The sequence below is a fragment of the Dermacentor silvarum genome, chromosome 2, assembly GCF_013339745.2.
Source record: "Dermacentor silvarum isolate Dsil-2018 chromosome 2, BIME_Dsil_1.4, whole genome shotgun sequence".
Classification (NCBI taxonomy): Eukaryota; Metazoa; Arthropoda; class Arachnida; order Ixodida; family Ixodidae; genus Dermacentor; species Dermacentor silvarum.
The window spans coordinates 72,926,406-72,950,880 of NC_051155.1; the positions used below are offsets into that span (position 1 = coordinate 72,926,406).

The window sequence follows — 24,475 nt, forward strand, 5'->3', positions numbered from 1 at the left end:
AGAGAGAAAGGGGAGCGTAGGAGAGGAGAGAGATGGGAAGGGGACGCGGATGCGCTATGTGGGTGTAGGACGCCGCGGGAGGGACGGACACAGCCGCCGGCAAGAAATGCTTCGCATTTAAAAAAGAGGGTCATTTCGCACACTCTCACAAAAGGGAAGACAGATGTGGCTATGCGACGTCACGCGCCCGGAAACCTCCTCAACCGCTCGCACGTGGAAGACAGCGTGGTATGTGGTAGGACTGGATGAGTCCGTGAAAGAAACGGTAGCAAGTTTGAACATAGCCTCCTATATACTTTCTGTGCCCGCGCAATCACTCCCGGAGCGCCGTTCAACCTCCTTGCCTGACCTCCTCGCAGGTCGCCCGCTAGGGGCGCTGCTACCCCAGAATAGTTCACTAGCCGCCATGCATGGTTAAAGGCGCGAAAAATTGCGTGTGCGCGTCTCCATTAGCGTCAAATCGAAACAATACCCATTTGCCTCGCTTGCCGACAGTTCGCTGGCTTGGTGAGAGATCACCACCTTTCTGCAGCAGTCCACGGCTGGGAAAAAAAAAACTTGTCTTCTGCCTTCGATGGTCGCGGTGAGCGGCGGCAAGGTATTGAAGGATCGTGTATGTGGTTACTGTCGGTGCCACATTGAGGACGTCTAGCAGCAACGCGAATGAGAGCCTTCTGGCCGGAAAGAAGACATCGTGGTCACGAGTGAGTTATGCTGCTTTAAGTGATTTGATGGAGCGCTTTGCGAGTTGATACCCAGTGGTATGGCGTATTGTTGTGTACCTGGGTGCACCTCCTACAGTAAGAGAAAGGTCCCGGGCATTTCATTTCATGAAATTCCGAGCGATGAAGAACTTCGAGGGAAGTGGCTCAAAGTTATATCTAGGGACAATTGGACTCCGAATTTCACCTCCTGCTGCTCCACAGTCTGCACTCGCCACTTCGTTGGATCTGATTTTAGAGAAGGGTGCAAGATAAGAAAACTGAAGAAAGCAGTGGTTCCCAGTGTTTTCGACGAGTACCCAGCGTACTTGCAACCATGTAGAAAACCCAGTAGGAGTAAAGCAGCATTGAAAAAACGCGAGGGCGGTGCTTTGGATTGTGCTCCTGCACGAAAACGCGCAAATTTTGAGCAGGTGTCAGAAGAATCGTGTTGCGACAATGCGCTTTCAAATAATGACGAACAGCGAAGTGCGAAAGCAGGTGAAGCGGAATCTCCTTCCGAAAGCAGCTCGTGTATGACTGCCACAACATGCAAAATTAATGTTCATCGAGCAGTGCAAACACAGGTGCCCTACCGAACCTCAGTCTCAGTCATTGAGCGTCAGAAGTGGAGACGTAGGGAACGTGACCTCAAATCGCAGATACAGAGACTAAAAAAGTGTGTGGATAAGTACAAAGAAGAACTCCAGAAGCTGAAGGAAGACTGTAACGTCAGCGCCTTTTTAGAAGTCTCCAAAAAGGCTGACGAAAACGACCTTGGTGCTTCAGTACTCTTAGAACAAGTGAAAAATTACTGCAAAGTGAAGCCGACTTGGTCAGAACTGACTATACGTCATGCTGTTGTAATGCGCAACATATCAACACGAGTGTACGAACATATGAGGAGCGAAGGAATATTACGTCTGCCTAGTCGAAGTACACTGCAGCGTTACCTCGGATCTTCAGGGGGTGAAGTCGGCATTACTAACCTGGTAAAGGAAAGACTGTCCGCGGAACTCGCCAATTACAGTTCGCCACAGACTCGCATGTGCTCTCTCATAGTTGACGAAATGAGGATAAAGCAGCGGCTACTGTACATCAAGCAAAAAGACGCTTTTATCGGTGAAGTTGTTTATGGAGACGTACTTCCACCGAAAAGCACAAATGAGCCTTTGCTAGCGAATGCGTTGCTGTGCTTCGTACTGAGCGGACTTTCAGTTCGATTTAGAATTCCAGTGGCGTACTTCTTCACGAAGAACTGTACTGGCGGAGAACTTCACACAGTTATGCGCCGCGTGCTAAAGGAAATTGAATCCGTCGGCTTTCTTGTCGTGCGCATCGTCACTGATAATCATAAGATTAATGTGGCAGCGTTTCAAATTCTGTGTGGTGCAAAGATGGTTCACTGTATACCTCATCCTGAAAGCTTTGGCTTTTGATCAATGTCATGTGATCAAAAACGTGAGATCACAATTCTTGGCACGTGACCTTGGTAAAGATGGCGTCATAACATCCAAATACGTGAAGGAGCTATACAAGATGCAACAAGACAGCATCATTAAGCCTGTTCGATTTCTCACGAGGAAGCACGTCTTCCCGAGCAATATTGAGAAAATGAATGTCAAAAGAGCGGTTCAGCTGCTCTCGCCTCCTGTCACGGCAGCGCTGAAGTTATTGGAAGAACAGGCGGGCCACACCTGTGATGCTAGTTTTGGGGCTGTCGGAGAAACGGTGGTCTTTATGGAAACCATGCACAGATGGTTTGCCCTGATGGACATTAGCAATTGTTCACAGCACGTCCACAAAAATAACCCAGACTTCAAGCAGTTCGACAGCGAAAATGACGGGCGTCTGCACTGGCTGGAGACAAAGTTTGTACAATATCTGGAAGTGCCAGTCTAGTGTGAAACATTTTCTCACTAAAGAAACGTATGAAGCTTTGCTTATCACCACTCGCTCAAACGTGGAATGCGTCAGATATTTGCTGAGAGAGATGCACTTTCGATTTATTCTGACTAGAAAGTTCTCGTCTGACGCCATTGAATCTTTTTTTGGGTGGTTGAGGAGGTCAGCTGGAAGCAACGACCAGATAGACGCACGAGCAGTTCTTGCGGAATAGAAAAGTCTCTGAAGACAGGCATTGCGTCAACATCGAAAAGCAGCAACGTGATGGACACGGAAGAAAGCTCGTGCTCGTCGCTACGCCGGCAACTGAGCGTAAGCACCACGCCAGAACCATCCGAAGAATTTCCCAAAGAGGCGATAGCAGCGCTGGTCAACCACCTTACCCAACACAAAGAAACGCTTCGTTCGCCAGAATGTGCAGCACTAGCGATGGTTGGCGGATACCTGTCGAGAGCTGTTAATGAGCGGGTGTCTTGCAAAGAATGTCTCAGTTTACTGACAAAGTCCAAGCCCTCGGCGCCGTAAGATTCTCTGATTAGGCTTCAAGACAGAGGCGGTCTGTTGTATCCGTCAGACGAACTCGTAGTTGTGCTGAACTCTTTGCACAAGTATGTCGAAGTAGTGCTCGCTAAGCGAAGACATTTTAAGCAGCCGCTGAGGGAGACTGTCGTGAATGCTGCTCAAGTGCTGCGAGAGCGTGAACTATTCAAGTGTTCAGTGCCTGACCATCACGAGAAGCTGTTGGAGATCATGCTGACAAAGTTCTTCCGCCCTCTATTCACTAATTTTGCCCTGAAGGTAACGGACAAGAACGACATCGCAAAGTTTTTTCACAGAAGCCCCTGTCAAGAAAGCTCCACAAACTTTAAATCCAAATGATGACAATAAATGTGTTCATTGTGCAGTTATTAGAGCCGATATTGTTTTTTTCCACACTGACATACAATACTTATGCAATAATAAGCAGAAGGAAAATGAAGCTTCATAGTAGTGCTGATGAGAGATGTGGTTTCCCTTTTTATCGTATTTTTTTCTGCGGCAGAGGCAATTCGCAGCGGCCTGTACGCGTCTGTGTCGGCGTTAAAAGCCTGCAGATGTCGTAAAACGATAGATTCGGCATCGATAAAAAAATAACGTGATATATAGTTATGCTACAGCGCACGCCGCGGTAGAACGTCCTGTATTTCTATTCTGGGGTAGCACCGCCAACTGGTGGTGAGCGACGGAACTAGGTGCGACGACCGGTTCCCTGCGTTCTCGGCGCCGATGGGCAGGCATGAAGTATATAGGAGGCTATGGTTTGAACTTTACGCGAGTTTCTTGCTTTGATTCGGGATAACGATGATAACAGAGCTTTTCAAAATATTTGGAAGCATCCTGCTGGCCCATTCCGCATTGATATACTGCTGCGGTGCCTGGTTCACCTTGCGGGAATCCTCGGGTCCCACCGCTGTCGCACGCGTGGCGAACGTCGCGTCGGGAGCACGCGCGCCAGGCATGGTGGAGAGAGGGGAAAGAGAGCGGAGAGGGGCACGGGAATCGCAAGAGCTATCAGCGCCACCGGGTGTGTCAGGTGAGATCCCTCTGACATCGCCCGAGTCTCTTTGGACCACAGCAAGCGGTGAGGGCGGAAGTCTCCGCTGCCGCTCCCGTTTGCCCGCAGGTGGTTGGTGAACCGCGTCTTGACGCGGCCATCGCTGCTTCCGCCCGTATTCCCAGGTGGAAAGTCGGACGCCCTTCTTTACCTAGCGCAATATTTTCTTGGAGGGAACTTACAACACAACAGAAGACTGGCCTCGTTTAAGGACGTGCTAATGACACACGCTCAGAAAATGCACAGAAGTGGATGACATGGGCGACATTTTTATTGCTACACTAATCAGCACATATGAAGATCAGAACGTAAACTGTACGTTCACCTGTTGCCTTTAAAGACACGGAAGACTTCGTCTTCGAAGTGTTGTTGCACCAGCGCACGATGCGCGATCGGTGAGAATCGTGAGACATCGTTCGAACAGGAGCAGGCAACGAACGGCGCCATCCGTTGCCAATTAAGGCTTCTTCTCGCTTCGGTTGCATCGGATGCCACACAAACACCAACGGAACTGACGCGCACACCGCACACAGCGAGCGAGTACGAGCAGCGCGATTCTGCCCATGCCAGCCACCACTCGTCGGCCAGAAAACGAAACCCAACAGAAGACCCGGCTCTGAAGGAACGGTTTGGCACGGCTCACTGAAAGTGCGCGAACCGGCTTCCTCTCTCCAAAATAACTGCCGCTCACTTTTACTGAACCGCGGCTCACTCGTTCTCTAAAAAGCGCGGCTAAAAAGATCCGGTTCGCTCCTAAGTGACCCATCTGCAAGTTAGGGTGGGCAGGACGGTAATGGGCACGTGTTGGGAGTGTGAGGGTTAATGGTGTGGAGAATTATCTGCGTTGGGCACTTTGCGCTGACTCCATCTTGTAGCTCCAGTGTGTCCAGCTATTATTTTCAAAAGATTTCTCGAGGCGTAATTGTAGTTTCGACCCCCCCCTCCCCCACGCGGATGGGCAGTGCGCAGCTAATTTTTTAGTGCTTGCCATCCGTTCAACGCATTGTCGAGGCCTAATTGGCCAGCATAAATTTGGGCCTCTTATTTGTACATATTTTAATTATTAAACTTTGCGATTTTCGTTTAGATTGAGGAGCTTACATTTTGATAACAGCATGTGCCTTCAATTCCAGAGGCTGAGTAAGTGGGAGTCGATGTCACAGGTATCTTTCATCTGCGCGGTATTTTCGTGTATCGGTATTTTGTCCTTATGTGATTTGCCCCACTGGTCAAGGCCAGGGGAGCTATAACCTAAAATAATTCCAAGATGTTTTGATTACAAACTGCTGACGTCAAATTTACGTAACCATCGACGCAAGCATCGGGCGGTGACATGCAGCGTTGTTTCAACAACCCAATCAAACACTCTCCTCGTTTATAGGTCACCTTTGTTCGCTTTCAAAACCAATAACATTGTCTACACTCAGCGGTTTTTCTTATCTAATTGACTGAGAAGAGTCGAGGAGCGCGCTCTAATGGAGAGGATTTCAATGGGGCCGAGCCAGCACAGTGAAAATAGATCACCGCATGAAGAGGGTGGTGCCGGCTTCTCCGACTGGTCCGCTTCGCCTTACTTAGCTTGCGGTGGCTGGTCGAAACTCGCGACGGCTTGCAACGGAAGGATAAGAATGCCACTAAAACAGACCCTCAGCAAGGAAGAGTTGCCAGAGCGATGTCGTATGCATGCCTAAATGGCTCGATAACGTTTTGCTGCCACGCAAAAAGGTTTAACATGCGCAAATAAATACATGCTCACCGGCAGGTGCGAGTAGCGAGGGTCTGAGTGATCGCCGGGCAGCCATCTTCTATTCCTTTCGGAACGGGGCAGTCTGTGGCTATTCAGAAAAATTTTCATTTTTGTTCGGCATATTAATGCATTTTTTCGCGTACACGTCACTTTGACGTGGCAAGTTCTCGCGGTTTTGTGAGGTGGCGTGACAGACAGGCGAAGTGGGCGTAGCCAGAAAACATTGGACCAGTAGCAGAGGGCTAATAGTGAGAAGACGTTGAATCACGATTAAATATTTTTCTTTTGAGCGGTTTAATCATGCATAATCAGTGTGTAGACGTTATGTCAGATGGGGATCTATGGCGGTTTTCGTCACGCGTATGACAGACAGGCGAAGTAGGGAGTGGCCCGGAAATGTTTTGACCAATCGTGGAGGCTGATTGCAGAAATTGGAATCAAAACAGTTTGGAATCATTTCACGTTATAGCGCCCCAGGTCTTGAGTACGCAGTACGTATGTTTTAGCGTGCTTGAAGACGAGTCCAAAATGTGTACTATTCCGTTATGTGCGCTCTGCATGCCTTAGTATGATATTTGTGACTCTGACGTCCGAGTGAGAGCAATCCATTCACTAAAAATGTATTTGCCTACATCCAGTAAACGGCTGCGTGTGGTCTAGTTAGTCCTTAATTATGGATACAGAGTTGTGCTGCAGAGCTTTAAAAGTACACAGACGAATAAAGCACAGCCGCACACATCGCTGCGCTTGATCTCGTTCGTGCGATCGTGTTTTCTTCGTGTGTATGTTTTAGAACTATGCAGCGCAGTATCGCGTCCATGACTATTTACATGAATTACCTTCTTGACTGACACTTTTTTTAAATGACACGTAAATCTTTAAAAGTCGATTGAAATCGCCACGAGGACCAGTTATATGACTCAATATTTGGAACTGGCAATGTAGATATTAAGCGTCGCATTACTCGTTCAATTCACTCGTTATGTATATGGGACCGTAACGCATGCCTCAAGCAATTAGATCGTCTCGATAAATACAGAACGCTTTTGCCAAATAGTGAACTGTAACGCTTATGTATTTCGCAGCACACTGAAGATGGACTACTGAGGGTTTAGGCAAACTACAAGAAAGAAGACACAGGCATCCTTTTGCCTGTCCTTCTTACCTTGTGCTTCTAAACACTGGTCGTCCAAAGTCAGAAATATGCTACTCCAACCGGGCCCAGTTTACTGGCGATAGGGTTTTCTGGCACATTTTAGGGCCAGATATGTTGAGTGTGGTTCTAATCTCAGAATTTCTGATAAGTAGACACAACTTCACTACTACTCAGCATCAATTTTGCAATAGCAACGTGCCCTGAAGCTTGTAAGTGGAAAGTTAATTTTAGAACCAGTATACTATAGTTGTACGTCTTTCATGAACTCGCCTGAATAGACGGAACAGTGCCATCTTTCACAAGCGGTTAAGAAATATATGTTCGAACTAAAAATCAAAACGCAAGGTATAAAAATCATGTCTCATAGCAAGGCTGTATCCAATAACAAAAAATATAGAGCACCTGCTTATGAGTTTGTTGAAGTTAATATTGTGAAATTTAGTGAAATATGTTCGTGAATTATAGTGAAAATTATGTTTTGAGTATAATTTTCTTTTATGGTTCGGATGAAATTTGACACACTTGTGAACATGATGACGAAATATTTATGGCGGCGCCTACGCACAAGGAATGCGAAAAAGACCTCAAGGCTGCTCTGTGCCTTTGTTAACGAGAACTGTGCGCATTTGTAGTCAATGCGCATTTCTTGGCCATTTGAAAAGCTGAAGGAAGCGGTACCTGGGGAGCAATTTGTATATTCTGTATATATAAATATGAGAAGTAGCCAAAGGACTTATCCTCCTCATACTTCAATATATTACCAAGAGAACGCGGATTGGTCCTGAAACGACACAAATTGCATAGAAAAGACAGAAAGCCGGAGTACGTTTGTCACAACTGCATGGAGTTGCCGCCCAGGCATAACGTATTCTGTAAGAGAAACGAATGTCATCATTAGGCAATTAATGCATCAGTGATCCATTTACTCGAAAACAGCGGGTGTTCTTGACTTGGATTCAGCGAACGCGCATGTTCCAAAGGCAGCCACTGCGCGAATCTCTGCATAATAAATAATAAATGTAGCAAACATACTTACTCTTGTATTTCTGCGACGAATGTAATGAGAGGAGCGAAAACTTCAGCACGAGCGTACATGTACCCTATTAACCTTTTCCTTCTAAAGGCGATAGAGACATTGAGTCCCCTTAGCTCGAAAGCCGCATGGATCCGCATTGTTTCATTCCGCCTTGCTTTAAAGTAGTTGCTTCCAACTCTTTTAATAGACTTCAAGCCCAATATAGTTCCGTTGTAAAACTCCAGATGCCAATCCATCAAGCCTACACGTGTGGTATAGTTGAACTCCGGAATAAACACACTCTTGAGCCGTTGAGACGTGAAGAATTTCATCATGGCCATGTCGAGAATCGAATCTCCTTCATTTGGCAGCAGTTCATTAGAACAGTTTGCTGTGTCGGGGTCGCCTGCGAAAACGAAGAACAATATCGCATCTGAGAATATTGTACGTTTTCTGCAGACAGAGCGATGTGATGAGAACAATGGTTTCGTTCGGGCAAGCCTTTTTAGACTGCCTACCACTGCATACAATAGCAGTGCAAGGGGACGAGCCCGTGCATTTAACTACTCTGGTTACAAAGTATTTGAAGACACAACGGGTTAAAGATCCAAAATAACTATGAGCAAAATAACAATTTGCATTGACGTAACCACTTCACATCAGGATCACTTCGCACTCGGCCGTAATGAGCAGTGGTAAGTGAACTTTTTACTGAAGTCCAGTCGTAACGATATTGGTTGCACCAAGCTGTTATGTGATAATCATGAATCGGGTGAAGCCCTCTGTTACTAAGCAGCAGTATAGTACAAAACTTTCGATTTCTCTGCGGGCGCGTGCCCTGCAGGCGGACGAGATACGCAGTCGGGCGATGGCAAATATTATCGACCGTGCTTTAATAAGAATTCTTCTTGACATAAGTGGTATATAAATCTGTGTACAAATGAGACAGTGCAACAAAAGAAGACAACACATGACTAGACGGCAGGACGCCTGCCATCAGCCACCTGAATTCCCGTAGGCTACAAAAAACGGATATTTCCTATGGTGCAAGTACAATATGCTGGTTTTCAAATTTCATCGCACCTGCAAATTGAAAACATTCTCGGGATATCGCATCTCACATGCATACAAAGATACAGACGTGTCACTTACAGGTACAAGGTGTGTTCAAAAAGTACCAAACCTTTGACCAGCAGAAATATATTTATTGATTAGAAGGTACAAAACTCTAATACCCTCCAAAGTAGTATCCTTGGTAATGCATACACATCTCCTAGCGCTCCCGCCATTGTTAGAAATACTTCTGGAACGCGTCCTTTCGAATGATGAACAGCCGGGCCGTCACATTCCGCTTGTCTTCGCTCGACTCAAATCGAGGTTCCTTTCACTGGCATTTCCAGCTTGGGAAATAGCCAAAAGATATACGGAGCCATTTCGGGGGAGTAGGGAGCCTGACGAACCACAGGAATGTTGTGTTTGGCGAAGAAAGTTTGAATCAGATGCGCAGAATGGGCGAGTGCGTTATCATGATGGAGCTGACAAGTGTTAGCCACCCGCAGATCCAGTCACTTACGCTGAACAACATCCCGAAGGCGACGAAAGAGCTCTTGGTAGTATTCCTTTGTGATGTTTTGCGCTTGTGGTACGTGCTCATGATGTACCAGTCCACGGGGGTCGAAGAAAATGGTCAACATAACCTTGACATTGCTGCGGACCTGCCGCGCTTTTTTTTTGGCCTCGGGAATGTGGGATGTTTCTACTGTGACAACTGCATCTTGGTTTCTTGGTCGTACCCATAAACCCATGACTCATCGCCTGCGATCACGATGTTCAGAAAGTTGGGGTTAGTGTTTGCATTGTCCAGCAGGTCCTGTGCGATTTCCAGACGGGTTTGCTTCTCCTCCTTTGTTAGCAGTTTCGGTAATAATTTCGCTGACACCCTACTTATGCCCAAATCCTCGGCCAGATTTCATTATAATAATGATCCAATGCTTACCCTTATCTCGTTCGCAAGTTCTCGGACAGTGTCGCGACAGTCTTCCGTGACCAAAGACCGCAATTACTAACTGACATTCTCATTTCGGCTTGTTGAGGGTCTGCCTGAACGCGGTTCGCTGTCCACTGTTGTGCGGCAATGTTTGAAGCGGTTGTTCGACTCCTTTATTCGTGAGGTGCTGATGGAATCATTTTTCTTCACAGCAAGAAAAACGCATTCCATTTGGCGCCCCTCGACGCGATACCATCAAACATGTGCGTATCGCGAATAGAGCAATGCTGCATTTACTCTTAGCTAACAATCCGTAAAATGATTGGTGTAAACACGTTCGGTGCTGCAGCATTTCGCAATTACGAAGATGCCGAAGTCGAAACTGCGATCCACAAATTAAAATAAACGCGAAGTAACCAAAGCAGAAAAGCATAAACGGTCTCTGCACGGTTAGCTCCGCTGACTGCTCTTCGAATAACCCTCAGTTTCCGTTCGCGAACAGGCACGATTGACCCTTGTCGTACTGTTTGCTTTGGCCCTCAAAGCATTTTATTCTTGACGCTTGTTCGGGGGACTACTTTAATCATACGGTTATGCAGATCGCTCAGAAAACTTAAAGATTGAGAGCGAGTTACGGCGTTGTATAAGACGTTGTGGTTCTGCATACGTTTACCAGAATTTGCAGCCGTGTCAATAGAGTATGCACACTTCTATTTTTATGCTTATTCGGCTAGTTGAAGCAGCGGATGCTGTATAGATGGGGTTCTGAGAAATTGCAATCGAGAATGAACGTACCGTATAGTTCACTTCGATGGTAAACAGTGCCAGCGCGGCTGAGGGCTCAATTTTCTAATAAAACATGCAGTCCATGGCTTTTTGTGTCCAAGACGCTATAGGCTAAAGGCTAGCGTAAACTCTAAGAAGAAAAGGAGGAAATGGGGTATTGAGGTTACTCCTTTAGGGGAGGAACTGATTTGCCACAACCATTCCTCCCTTTACGGGGTAAGTGAGAGGGGATGAACTGTTACTCCCCATGCGGTTACTCCTTCGACGACTAACAGTTGCTCTTTTCCGATGCTCCTCGAGGGAGTAATGGTCATTCGTTCCGATGGTCCTCAAACATGAAATTAACTAAGTTAGCCGTTTATACACTGATAAAAAATGACCGAGTTGAAAAAAAAAGTACCCGCAACTCGGATTCGAATTCACGTCCTCACGCGCACAAGTCAGGCACTCAAACAACTTCACCACGGCGGCTCGGTTGACGAGACAGGATACTGAGACAAGGTTAAGCACATGAACGCAGGCGCGGCAATACATTAGAGACTCGGCATTTTATGTTTGCTATGCGGTGAGAGTCTAACGTTGCGCGTGCATGAAACTATAAGCGACTGCCAAAACGAAATCTGCCCGATTATACTTAGGATGATTTAAACTGAGACATTACGTGATGTACGTGTCGCGAGCGTAAACGGGGCACGCAAGACGACATAGAAAATCAACTTCGCTGTCACTTAGCGTGCCCCGCTTGAGCTACACATCGCTTCAGTTAAGTTTGTAATCTCCTTGGAAAGAAAAGAACTTAGGTACTATTGGCCAATAAAATCTGGCAGTCCATCAATGACTTGCGCGTTATTTGTGTATCGTTCACTTATGGTGTGTACACGAATTGCATGGCTCTTCGCCTTCCATTTTCTTAATTTCACGCAATTTTCCCACGAAGAGGTTGCTGCGTTGCATATTGAATAGACAGTGCACGAACTTCGGACTATTCACGATTTATAGAGAATACCGTTTTCGCCGCATCACACCACGACACGGATGAAAACAGCAGAGTGCATGCGGAGTAACTGTTGCCATGTTTCCTCCCGTTGCTCTCTTTCAGAGCAAGAACTAAACACTTACTCTCCGAAATTTCCGCATGACATGCACACTCCTGCAGTTAGTCCCCGCAGGGACGAAAGCGCCCTTTTTAGGACTAACTGTCCAGTTACTCCAGTTTTCCCCGGTGTATTTCTTACAGTGTAGAACGTGTGCGAACCTCACAAAAATTGGCTTTTAGAAAAACCGAAATCAAGAAAGATCGTGCGGTAGAAATCTGAACAATTTGCAGTGAGTAGTCAATATTAGAAGTGCAGAAATTATCGGAAGTCGGCAGTGACGTAGGTCGAAACATTTTTCTTTCTGTTTTTGGGGGGGAGGGTGGGAACTTAGCACTTAGTGGCTATAGGAGAAGAGGGGGGGGGGGTGGCAATCCGCATCATCATCATCACAAGCCTATTTTATGTCCACTGCAAGACGAAGGCCTCTCCCTGCGATCTCCAATTACCCCTGTCTTGCGCCAGCGTATTCCAACTTGCGCCTGCAAATTTACTAACTTCATCATCCCATCTGGTTTTCTGCCGACCTCGACTGCGCTTCCCTTCTCTTGGTATCCATTCTGTAACTCTAATGGTCCACCGGTTATCCATCCTACGCATTACATGGCCTGCCCAGCTCCATTTATTTCGCTTAATGTCAACTAGAATATCGGCTATCCCCGTCTGTTCTCTGATCCACACCGCTCTCTTCTTGTCTCTTAACGTTAGTCCTAAGATTTTCATTCCATCGCTCTTTGTGCGGTCCTTAACTTGTTCTCGAGCTTCTTTGTTAACCTCCAAGTTTCTGCCCCATATGTTAGCACCGGTAGAATGCAATGATTGCACACTTTTCTTTTCAACGACAGTGGTAAGCTCCCAGTTAGGATTTGGCAATGCCTGTCGTATGCACTCCAACCCAATTTTATTCTTCTGTAAATTTCTTTCTCGTGATCAGGGTCCGCAGTGAGTAATTGACCTAGATAAACGTACTCCTTTACAGACTCTAGAGGATGGCTGGCGATCCTGAATTCTTGTTCCCTTGCCAGGCTATTGAGCATTATCTTTGTCTTCTGCATATTATCACGTCATCATTTTTATGCCGGAAGAACCCTCAAGCGGTAGAGTGACGGACTGTGACTGACGATGTGTGTGCTGTGCTGTGTGCTCTCTCTCTCTCCTCCCCATCTTTCATTCCCCCTCATCCCGCTCCCATGTGTAGGGTAGCAAACCGGTTGTGCTTAACTGGTCAACCTCCCTGCCTTTCCTTCTCCACTTTTTTTCCTTCCTTCTGCATATTAATCTTCAACCCCATTCTTACACTTTCTCGGTTAAGGTCCTCAATCAAGTATGCGGGCAATCCGAATGCTAACACATAAATTTCGAGGGAGGCACGTGCCGGCGTGCCACGCGATGGCTAGGCGACTGCAAGTCGGTCGATTAATTGGCATTGCGGTAAAGTCTACGATTGCTACGTATGCTGGGTATCTAGGTTGGATACCAAATCACTCAATGTTTTGTTCTTTTTTTTCTGGACTGCAAGACGCACCGGGATGTTGGGTAAGGCGTTTAAGTTTCTTGCGCTGTTCTTACATGCAATACAGAGCAACTTCGGAATAAATGTATTGTAGAAACAGCGCAGTAAACACAACTATATGAATGACCCGACGGTGCATTAGACCTGGTTGCCCTGAGGATTCGGTGCTTGTTGTCATTGGCTAATATCAGATCTATGTGGCGAAAATCTTTTCGCCACGTCAGAGACCCCGCCGATTCAAAAGCTGAGAAGGATAGGAATAAACTTTATTTGTCGAACGGTTATGGCTGTTGGTGTCCGGGGCTAGGCTGCCAGGGGTCCGGACCATCGCCGGAGAAAAATTTTCCGAGATCCTCGGCAATAGCCTTGGCCCGCTGGACGGCCCACTCCTGGTCCGCGGGTGCCTCGCTGAGGAGGGCGGCTTGCCATCTCTTAGCGAGGCGCCCCGCTTCAGAGGGTCCTGCTGTTTTCTTCCCCCTTCCTCTTGGTCCTGCTTCCTCATGGCGTTGGCATTCCCAAGCATATGGGCCATATCATATGCCCGTTCGCGCTCGAACCACGGGCAGCCGGGCGACGGGTGCAGCGCGGGCCACAGGCGGTGCAGGTGGTAGGGGTTGGTGAAAGTGCCCGTCTGCAACTGCCTCAGGTCGACTGCCTGGGACCTGTCCAGCCGCCCGTGGGGTTGTGGATATTTCTTACGTTCTTTCCTATAGTGATCAAGAACCTCTCGGTACGAGGCCGGAAACTCCTCGATATCGCGGTCGGCGTCCCCGTGGCCCCCAGCTCCGTCCGCCGCGATTTCGGTTGTGTTGGTAACCAACTCCTCCGCTGGGGTCCCGCACAACAACGGCGGCGGCTGCCCTCTGGATGATCGCGTCGCGGCAGGAAGCTGCCTCGCGACGAGATGGGCGCGCTCGTTGTGGTTGGGCGGGATGACGGTGTGTTTTCGGCCGTTTGTATTGTTGTCGTCGTTGTCGTCGCGGCTGTTGTCTTTGCTAGTGCCAAGCTCCCCGACGTGCGCGGGGAATCATTTGAGGGACTTGTTCGTAATCGTGCCGGACACGAAGTCCCCGGCTCTGGCGTTAAGCATGCGCGCCACATCCGCGGACACCCAACCTTTGGTGTAGTTCCGGATCGCTGATTGGGAGTCGCTTATGATCAGGCTATCCACCGTACTTCCGTGGAGTACCGCGAGGGTTATGGCCATCTCCTCCGCTGCTTAGGCCGACGGCAGCCTCGCTGATGCCGTGGGATCCTTCCCTTCGTATCTACGACCGCCATGGAGAAGGCGGGCGCCGCCGCCGTCGGCCGGCCGTGTCGTTGATGTTGCCGCTCTTGCTGCTGCCGTTTTTGTCGTAGTAGTGGTGTTGTTGTAGTAGTGGTGGTGTTGGCATCCCCGGTTCGTCTCGCACATTTCGTTGTAGTGGCGGTGGTGTTCGTCGTCCCTCGTCGCCATCAACTTTACCGGCGGGCCGCAGGTACCTGGCTGCATCGTCTTCCATGCTCCTCGAGGATTGCTGCCGCTCTGTGTTTACGTCTTTGCACGTCATGCACCGGGTGTATGTTCTTCGGCATGTTTTCCGTCTGCATGGCGTCCCTGAGTTCCGGTAGCAGTGTTTCCTTCAGTCCCCGCGCCTCATGATATTGAATACAGAGCAGGTCGAGCATTCCTCTTCCCGTTCTGGTGCCCGACGGCCTCTCCAACTGCGCTATTCTCTGCGCCTCGGCGACCTCCTCGAGCGTGTTGTGCACGCCCAGCTCGAGGAGCTTATGGGTTGGCGTGTACTGGGGTACTCCCAGGGCGGTCTTGAACGCCCTGCGGATCGCCACGTTCAGATTGTCAGTTTCGCTCATGTTCCAGTCGGCGTACGCGGCGACGTAAGATATGTGGCTCAGCGCATACGCCAGTATCAGCCCCGTCACGTTGTGCTCCTTCATTCCTTACCTCTTGTTCGCGACCCGCCGCACGAGGCGCGTGGCGGCGGCCACTTTCTTCTGCAGTCGGGCAACCAGCTCGCGGTTGGAACCGTTCTCTTCCAGCAAAAGGCCGAGCACTCGCAACTTGGACACCGTCTGTATTCGAGTCCCCTCTCTCGTCGTGAAACGGACGCCCCAACGACGGGCTTCGAGCACGCCCTGCGGGAGGGGTCCTTTCTTGCGCGGTCTGTGGAGGAGGATCTCGAGACTTGTCGAGTTAGCAGACGAGTCCCGTGTCTTAAAGGTGCCGCTCCACCTCCCGGACGGGCCGCTGCAGCTCGTCTTGCATTTCGCCGATGCCCGTGTTCTTCGTGGTCCACACCGTCACATCATCTGCGTAGATCGTGGGATTGATGCCCTCCATCGCGTCGAGACGCTCCGGCAGGCCGATCATGACGAGGTTGAAAAGCATGGGGGAGAGTACGGAGCCCTGCGGCGTTCACGCACCGCCTATTGGGACCGTTCGCGGCGTGGCCCCGTCGATCCTGACCGTCGTCACGCGTCCATTCAGGAAGCTGCTGACATATCGGTGGAACCTCGCCCCGAGATCGAGTCAGCTGATCTTGTGCAATATGGCCAGGTGCTCCACCATGTCGAAGGCGCTCTTGAGGTCTAGGCCGAGTAAGGCGCGCACGTGCGTGCTCGGAGCATTCACGACCTGTTCCTTGATCTGCAGCATGGCGTCCTGCGTGGAAAGTTCGTTCCAGAAACGGATTATGAGGGTGCCGAAGGCGTCCTGCTTCTCGTGGAGCGTCATCACCCTGTTGAGGTGGGCATGATCCATCATTTCCGGACGTGAGCGAGATCGGCCCCATGTTTCGGACCTCCATCGGTTTGTCCGGCTTCGGTATGAGTATAACGCCCGCGGACTTCCACTCTTGCGGAATTCGGCCCTCCTTCCAGCACGAGTTGACGTACTCGCAAAGCTTCTCGATGGCGTGGTCGTTCAGGTTCCTCAGGACTTTGTTGGTGATGCTGTCAAGACCGGGCGCCGATTTGGTCTTCAATAGCTGGAGGACCGCTCTAATTTCCTGGACGGGAAACTCGGCGTCCAGCTCCTCCTTGGGAAAACCGCGGTATTCGGGGTGACTCTTGCCTTCCGGTCGAGCGAGGTTGAGAAAAGTTGACAAAAAATAGGAAAAAAGAAAAATAACACCATCCGAAGAAAAAGTTCCAACAGGAAATCGAACCTTGTGTTGCAGCGTGGCAGCCTGATACGTTACTTGAACGCTTTTTTATTTCACTTGCTAAGCAGATAAATTAAAATATTTAAAGATATACAGCTCTGTAGCTACATGACAGTCCATAACAAATATTGTGTAGCAGCTCGCATTTTCGCTTGCTGGTTTATCATGTATAATGTACGATTGCAAAGCAATCATCCGGGGCCATTGTGCACTAAGCAACCTTCCTTGGAAGACAGGCTATCCAGTCGGGAGATTTTGCCTGGTGGCTTCGATTTCTGATCCTGCGCGCGTAAAGCTCTCCATAAAATACTTCCATGCGGGCTTCGCAGTCTCATTAGCCATGACATAATCCGACTTGCCCTCCATAGAGCTTGCATGGGTCACATAATTATTATTTCCTGGCATCAGGCTTCGGAAACGTTGCCATAATTTCAAAATTTTGCCGTTATTCCGTCTGGGCATAGATCAATTTTTAGCACCACTTGCACTCTGGCCCAGGACAACTAAGCACTAGTCCAGTCAAAAACAAATCCTATGGCATTTCTGGTACAATTTACTGACCACGGTACATAAAACTCTTAGGCACTTGCCATGTCTTAACAGAATGAAGTGTTTGAAACATGAAAAATTATTATTTTGCAGTGCTAGAAACAGAGTACCTGCTGAAACGATTGAAAACATCTGAAGCAACGCCAGCATTGCCCACGGGGCAATCTAGGGTTGCAGGGTATATCATGTCCACGATATCCCAATGGATCTGCTTTCGTTTTACCGTGGTTAAGTATTCCCAAGAGAACTCACCCTGAAAGAATTTCAGTGTCTGCGCTACTTCTCTAGAAAATCGAAATTCATTGCGAGGGAGCATTGTCGTGAGGGGAAGCAGAGATGCTAGCACTCGTAGTTCCATGCATGCAAACTATTGTACAAGTGGGGTTTTGATCCGGAAAAAAAATCAAGAACATCTAAGTTCTAATGAGTTGTGAATGCGAAATAATTAATGTCCAAATGAACGCCGCTGAGCGATCCTTCAAATTTGGCGCTGCGAGTAATTCACCATAGCGGTACGTGCTGCCCGAGCCATCAAGGAGCTCCAGCCAGGTTTCCTGAGCGACAAGAAACCGACGAAGCAGCAGCGGGCACCAAGGCCAGCAGGCGCGCCCAGCAGCTAAGGCCAGTGGGGGTGAGAGAGAGAGAGAGATACGGACTGACCACCGGTTTTCGAGAGCTAGATCGAGGGTTGGCGTCGCGTCGCAGCAATGCCCTCTCCCCTCAAGCAGCACCTGGCGTGCTAACGTCGAAGCACGTGTGCCCATTCGCCCGCTCTGCCTCGTCGAAGCGCGCTCGTGACGTGGCGTCGCAGCAAATGGGAAGTTTCGTGCCGTTTCGCCGCTACAGACGACAGACGCTGGCTTTTTCGATCAATAGGCTATTTGACGCTTTGGCATGAAAACTCTGGCCCAGGACAACTAAGCACTAGTCCAGTCAAAAACAAATCCTATGGCATTTCTGGTACAATTTACTGACCACGGTACATAAAACTCTTAGGCACTTGCCTTGTCTAATGGCAAGTGCCTAAGAGTGGCCCAGTGCCACTCTATTTAAAACGTAGCTTCGTTGGTCGCGGAGCACAGAATTACTCATTTTTTTTTGTGCAGATCCAAGGCAATGCGCTTTTCGCATTGATTACAGCGTCAGACAGCTGGGATGCTCGCGGAAGAGTGCCTAGGCATGAAGGATGTTCCCGGATGACTTTTTTCTGCCGTTTGGTTGCTTTTTCGTTTGTTGTTAACTTCTGGGTGCCATGATCAACAGACATATAAAGCCCCACAACACTTGACACATCACCAGAAGCCGTGGTCGTGTGCATGCAGTGCATGGCACCGGCTTCGGTAGGTGGCCAGGTCAAGGCCACCGGTGGCAATCGTGGCCCAGGTTGATTTTCCTCGACGAAGGGGGCATATTTCAGGGCTCAATTGTTGTGTTTGGAAGTCATAGGGGGGGAGGCGATCTAAAAGCGGTACCACTCTATTTAAAACGAAGCTTCGTTGGTCGCAGAGCACAGAATTACTCATTTTTTTTGTGCAGATCCAAGGCAATGCGCTTTTCGCATTGATTACAGCGTCAGACAGCTGGGATGCTCGCGGAAGAGTGCCTAGACATGAAGGATGTTCCCGGATGACTTTTTTCTGCCGTTTGGTTGCTTTTTCGTTTGTTGTTAACTACTGGGTGCCATGATCAACAGACATATAAAGCCCCAAAACACTTCACACGTCACCAGAAGCCGTGGTCGTGTGCATTCAGTGCATGGCACCGGCTTCGGTAGGTGGCCAGGTCAAGGCCACCGGTGGCAATCGTGGCCCAGGTTGATTTGCCTCGACGAAGGGGGCATATTTCAGGGCTCAATTGTTGTGTTTGGAAGTGATAGGGGGGGAGGCGATCTAAAAGCGGTGCCACTCTATTTAAAACGAAGCTTCGTTGGTCGCAGAGCACAGAATTAATCGTTTTTTTGTGCAAATCCAAGGCAATGCGCTTTTCGCATTGATTACAGCGTCAGACAGCTGGGATGCTCGCGGAAGAGTGCCTAGGCATGAAGGATGTTCCCGGATGACTTTTTTCTGCCGTTTGGTTGCTTTTTCGTTTGTTGTTAACTTCTGGGTGCCATGATCAACAGACATATAAAGCCCCAAAACACTTGACACACCACCAGAAGCCGTGGTCGTGTGCATTCAGTGCATGGCACCGGCTTCGGTAGGTGGCCAGGTCAAGGCCACCGGTGGCAATCGTGGCCCAGGTTGATTTGCCTCGACGAAGGGGGCATATTTCAGGGCTCAATTGTTGTGTTTGGAAGTCATAGGGGGGGAGGCGATCTAAAAGCGGTGCCACTCTATTTAAAACGAAGCTTCGTTGGTCGCAGAGCACAGAATTACTCATTTTTTTGTGCAAATCCAAGGCAATGCGCTTTTCGCATTGATTACAGCGTCAGACAGCTGGGATGCTCGCGGAAGAGTGCCTAGGCAAGAAGGATGTTCCCGGATGACTTTTTTCTGCCATTTGGTTGCTTTTTCGTTTGTTGTTAACTTCTGGGTGCCATGATCAACAGACATATAAAGCCCCAAAACACTTGACACACCACCAGAAGCCGTGGTCGTGTGCATGTAGTGCATGGAACCGGCTTTGGTAGGTGGCCAGGTCAAGGCCACCGGTGGCAATCGTGGCCCAGGTTGATTTTCCTCGACGAAGGGGGCATATTTCAGGGCTCAATTGTTGTGTTTGGAAGTCATAGGGGGGGAGGCGATCTAAAAGCGGTGCCACTCTATTTAAAACGACGCTTCGTTGGTCGCGGAGCACAGAATTACTCATTTTTTTTTGTGCAGATCCAAGGCAATGCGCTTTTCGCATTGATCACAGCGTCAGACAGCTGGGATGCTCGCGGAAGAGTGCCTAGGCATGAATGATGTTCCCGGATGACTTTTTTCTGCCGTTTGGTTGCTTTTTCGTTTGTTGTTAACTTCTGGGTGCCATGATCAACAGACATATAAAGCCCCACAACACTTGACACATCACCAGAAGCCGTGGTCGTGTGCATGCAGTGCATGGCACCGGCTTCGGTAGGTGGCCAGGTAAAGGCCACCGGTGGCAATCGTGGCCCAGGTTGATTTTCCTCGACGAAGGGGGCATATTTCAGGGCTCAATTGTTGTGTTTGGAAGTCATAGGGGGGGAGGCGATCTAAAAGCGGTGCCACTCTATTTAAAACGAAGCTTCGTTGGTCGCAGAGCACAGAATTACTCATTTTTTTGTGCAAATCCAAGGCAATGCGCTTTTCGCATTGATTACAGCGTGAGACAGCTGGGATGCTCGCGGAAGAGTGCCTAGACATGAAGGATGTTCCCGGATGACTTTTTTCTGCCGTTTGGTTGCTTTTTCGTTTGTTGTTAACTACTGGGTGCCATGATCAACAGACATATAAAGCCCCAAAACACTTCACACATCACCAGAAGCCGTGGTCGTGTGCATTCAGTGCATGGCACCGGCTTCGGTAGGTGGCCAGGTCAAGGCCACCGGTGGCAATCGTGGCCCAGGTTGATTTGCCTCGACGAAGGGGGCATATTTCAGGGCTCAATTGTTGTGTTTGGAAGTGATAGGGGGGGAGGCGATCTAAAAGCGGTGCCACTCTATTTAAAACGAAGCTTCGTTGGTCGCGGAGCACAGAATTACTCATTTTTTTTGTGCAGATCCAAGGCAATGCGCTCTTCGCATTGATTACAGCGTGAGACAGCTGGGATGCTCGCGGAAGAGTGCCTAGGCATGAAGGATGTTCCCGGATGACTTTTTTCTGCCGTTTGGTTGCTTTTTCGTTTGTTGTTAACTTCTGGGTGCCATGATCAACAGACATATAAAGCCCCAAAACACTTGACACATCACCAGAAGCCGTGGTCGTGTGCATGCAGTGCATGGCACCGGCTTCGGTAGGTGGCCAGGTCAAGGCCACCGGTGGCAATCGTGGCCCAGGTTGATTTTCCTCGACGAAGGGGGCATATTTCAGGGCTCAATTGTTGTGTTTGGAAGTCATAGGGGGGGAGGCGATCTAAAAGCGGTGCCACTCTATTTAAAACGAAGCTTCGTTGGTCGCGGAGCACAGAATTACTCATTTTTTTGTGCAGATCCAAGGCAATGCGCTTTTCGCATTGATTACAGCGTCAGACAGCTGGGATGCTCGCGGAAGAGTGCCTAGGCATGAAGGATGTTCCCGGATGACTTTTTTCTGCCGTTTGGTTGCTTTTTCGTTTGTTGTTAACTTCTGGGTGCCATGATCAACAGACATATAAAGCCCCAAAACACTTCACACATCACCAGAAGCCGTGGTCGTGTGCATTCAGTGCATGGCACCGGCTTCGGTAGGTGGCCAGGTCAAGGCCACCGGTGGCAATCGTGGCCCAGGTTGATTTTCCTCGACGAAGGGGGCATATTTCAGGGCTCAATTGTTGTGTTTGGAAGTCATAGGGGGGGAGGCGATCTAAAAGCGGTGCCACTCTATTTAAAACGAAGCTTCGTTGGTCGCGGAGCACAGAATTACTCATTTTTTTTGTGCAGATCCAAGGCAATGCGCTTTTCGCATTGATTACAGCGTCAGACAGCTGGGATGCTCGCGGAAGAGTGCCTAGGCATGAAGGATGTTCCCGGATGACTTTTTTCTGCCGTTTGGTTGCTTTTTCGTTTGTTGTTAACTTCTGGGTGCCATGATCAACAGACATATAAAGCCCCACAACACTTGACACATCACCAGAAGCCGTGGTCGTGTGCATGCAGTGCATGGCACCGGCTTCGGTAGGTGGCCAGGTCAAGGCCACCGGTGGCAATCGTGGCCCAGGTTGATTTTCCTCGACGAAGGGGGCATATTTCAGGGCTCAATTGTTGTGTTTGGAAGTCATAGGGGGGGAGGCGATCTAAAAGCGGTGCCACTCTATTTAAAACGAAGCTTCGTTGGTCGCAGAGCACAGAATTACTCATTTTTTTTGTGCAGATCCAAGGCAATGCGCTTTTCGCATTGATTACAGCGTCAGACAGCTGGGATGCTCGCGGAAGAGTGCCTAGACATGAAGGATGTTCCCGGATGACTTTTTTCTGCCGTTTGGTTGCTTTTTCGTTTGTTGTTAACTACTGGGTGCCATGATCAACAGACATATAAAGCCCCAAAACACTTCACACATCACCAGAAGCCGTGGTCGTGTGCATTCAGTGCATGGCACCGGCTTCGGTAGGTGGCCAGGTCAAGGCCACCGGTGGCAATCGTGGCCCAGGTTGATTTGCCTCGACGAAGGGGGCATATTTCAGGGCTCAATTGTTGTGTTTGGAAGTGATAGGGGGGGAGGCGATCTAAAAGCGGTGCCACTCTATTTAAAACGAAGCTTCGTTGGTCGCAGAGCACAGAATTACTCATTTTTTTTGTGCAGATCCAAGGCAATGCGCTTTTCGCATTGATTACAGCGTCAGACAGCTGGGATGCTCGCGGAAGAGTGCCTAGGCAAGAAGGATGTTCCCGGATGACTTTTTTCTGCCATTTGGTTGCTTTTTCGTTTGTTGTTAACTTCTGGGTGCCATGATCAACAGACATATAAAGCCCCAAAACACTTGACACATCACCAGAAGCCGTGGTCGTGTGCATGCAGTGCATGGCACCGGCTTCGGTAGGTGGCCAGGTCAAGGCCACCGGTGGCAATCGTGGCCCAGGTTGATTTGCCTCGACGAAGGGGGCATATTTCAGGGCTCAATTGTTGTGTTTGGAAGTGATAGGGGGGGAGGCAATCTAAAAGCGGTGCCACTCTATTTGAAACGAAGCTTCGTTGGTCGCGGAGCACAGAATTACTCATTTTTTTGTGCAGATCCAAGGCAATGCGCTTTTCGCATTGATTACAGCGTCAGACAGCTGGGATGCTCGCGGAAGAGTGCCTAGGCATGAAGGATGTTCCCGGATGACTTTTTTCTGCCGTTTGGTTGCTTTTTCGTTTGTTGTTAACTTCTGGGTGCCATGATCAACAGACATATAAAGCCCCAAAACACTTGACACATCACCAGAAGCCGTGGTCGTGTGCATTCAGTGCATGGCACCGGCTTCGGTAGGTGGCCAGGTCAAGGCCACCGGTGGCAATCGTGGCCCAGGTTGATTTGCCTCGACGAAGGGGGCATATTTCAGGGCTCAATTGTTGTGTTTGGAAGTGATAGGGGGGGAGGCGATCTAAAAGCGGTGCCACTCTATTTAAAACGAAGCTTCGTTGGTCGCAGAGCACAGAATTACTCATTTTTTTGTGCAGATCCAAGGCAATGCGCTTTTCGCATTGATTACAGCGTCAGACAGCTGGGATGCTCGCGGAAGAGTGCCTAGGCATGAAGGATGTTCCCGGATGACTTTTTTCTGCCAGTTTGGTTGCTTTTTCGTTTGTTGTTAACTTCTGGGTGCCATGATCAACAGACATATAAAGCCCCAAAACACTTGACACATCACCAGAAGCCGTGGTCGTGTGCATGTCAGTGCATGGCACCGGCTTCGGTAGGTGGCCAGGTCAAGGCCACCGGTGGCAATCGTGGCCCAGGTTGATTTGCCTCGACGAAGGGGGCATATTTCAGGGCTCAATTGTTGTGTTTGGAAGTCGATAGGGGGGGAGGCGATCTAAAAGCGGTGCCACTCTATTTAAAACGAAGCTTCGTTGGTCGCGGAGCACAGAATTACTCATTTTTTTGTGCAGATCCAAGGCAATGCGCTTTTCGCATTGATTACAGCGTCAGACAGCTGGGATGCTCGCGGAAGAGTGCCTAGGCATGAAGGATGTTCCCGGATGACTTTTTTCTGCCGTTTGGTTGCTTTTTCGTTTGTTGTTAACTTCTGGGTGCCATGATCAACAGACATATAAAGCCCCAAAACACTTGACACATCACCAGAAGCCGTGGTCGTGTGCATGCAGTGCATGGCACCGGCTTCGGTAGGTGGCCAGGTCAAGGCCACCGGTGGCAATCGTGGCCCAGGTTGATTTTCCTCGACGAAGGGGGCATATTTCAGGGCTCAATTGTTGTGTTGGAAGTGATAGGGGGGGAGGCGATCTAAAAGCGGTGCCACTCTATTTAAAACGAAGCTTCGTTGGTCGCGGAGCACAGAATTACTCATTTTTTTGTGCAGATCCAAGGCAATGCGCTTTTCGCATTGATTACAGCGTCAGACAGCTGGGATGCTCGCGGAAGAGTGCCTAGGCATGAAGGATGTTCCCGGATGACTTTTTTCTGCCGTTTGGTTGCTTTTTCGTTTGTTGTTAACTTCTGGGT

At 49.1% G+C, this 24,475-nt stretch overlaps 1 long non-coding RNA gene across 2 annotated transcripts in view; it reads right to left on the reverse strand.

Moving 5' to 3' along the window:
- Positions 1–24,475, reverse strand: part of LOC125943061 (uncharacterized) — a 195,303-nt gene that overhangs the window by 77,358 nt on the left and 93,470 nt on the right. For both annotated transcript variants that reach the window (XR_007465526.1, XR_007465525.1), the window contains exon 2: positions 8,140–8,524. This is a non-coding gene — a long non-coding RNA (uncharacterized LOC125943061). The remainder of the gene's footprint in view (positions 1–8,139; positions 8,525–24,475) is intronic.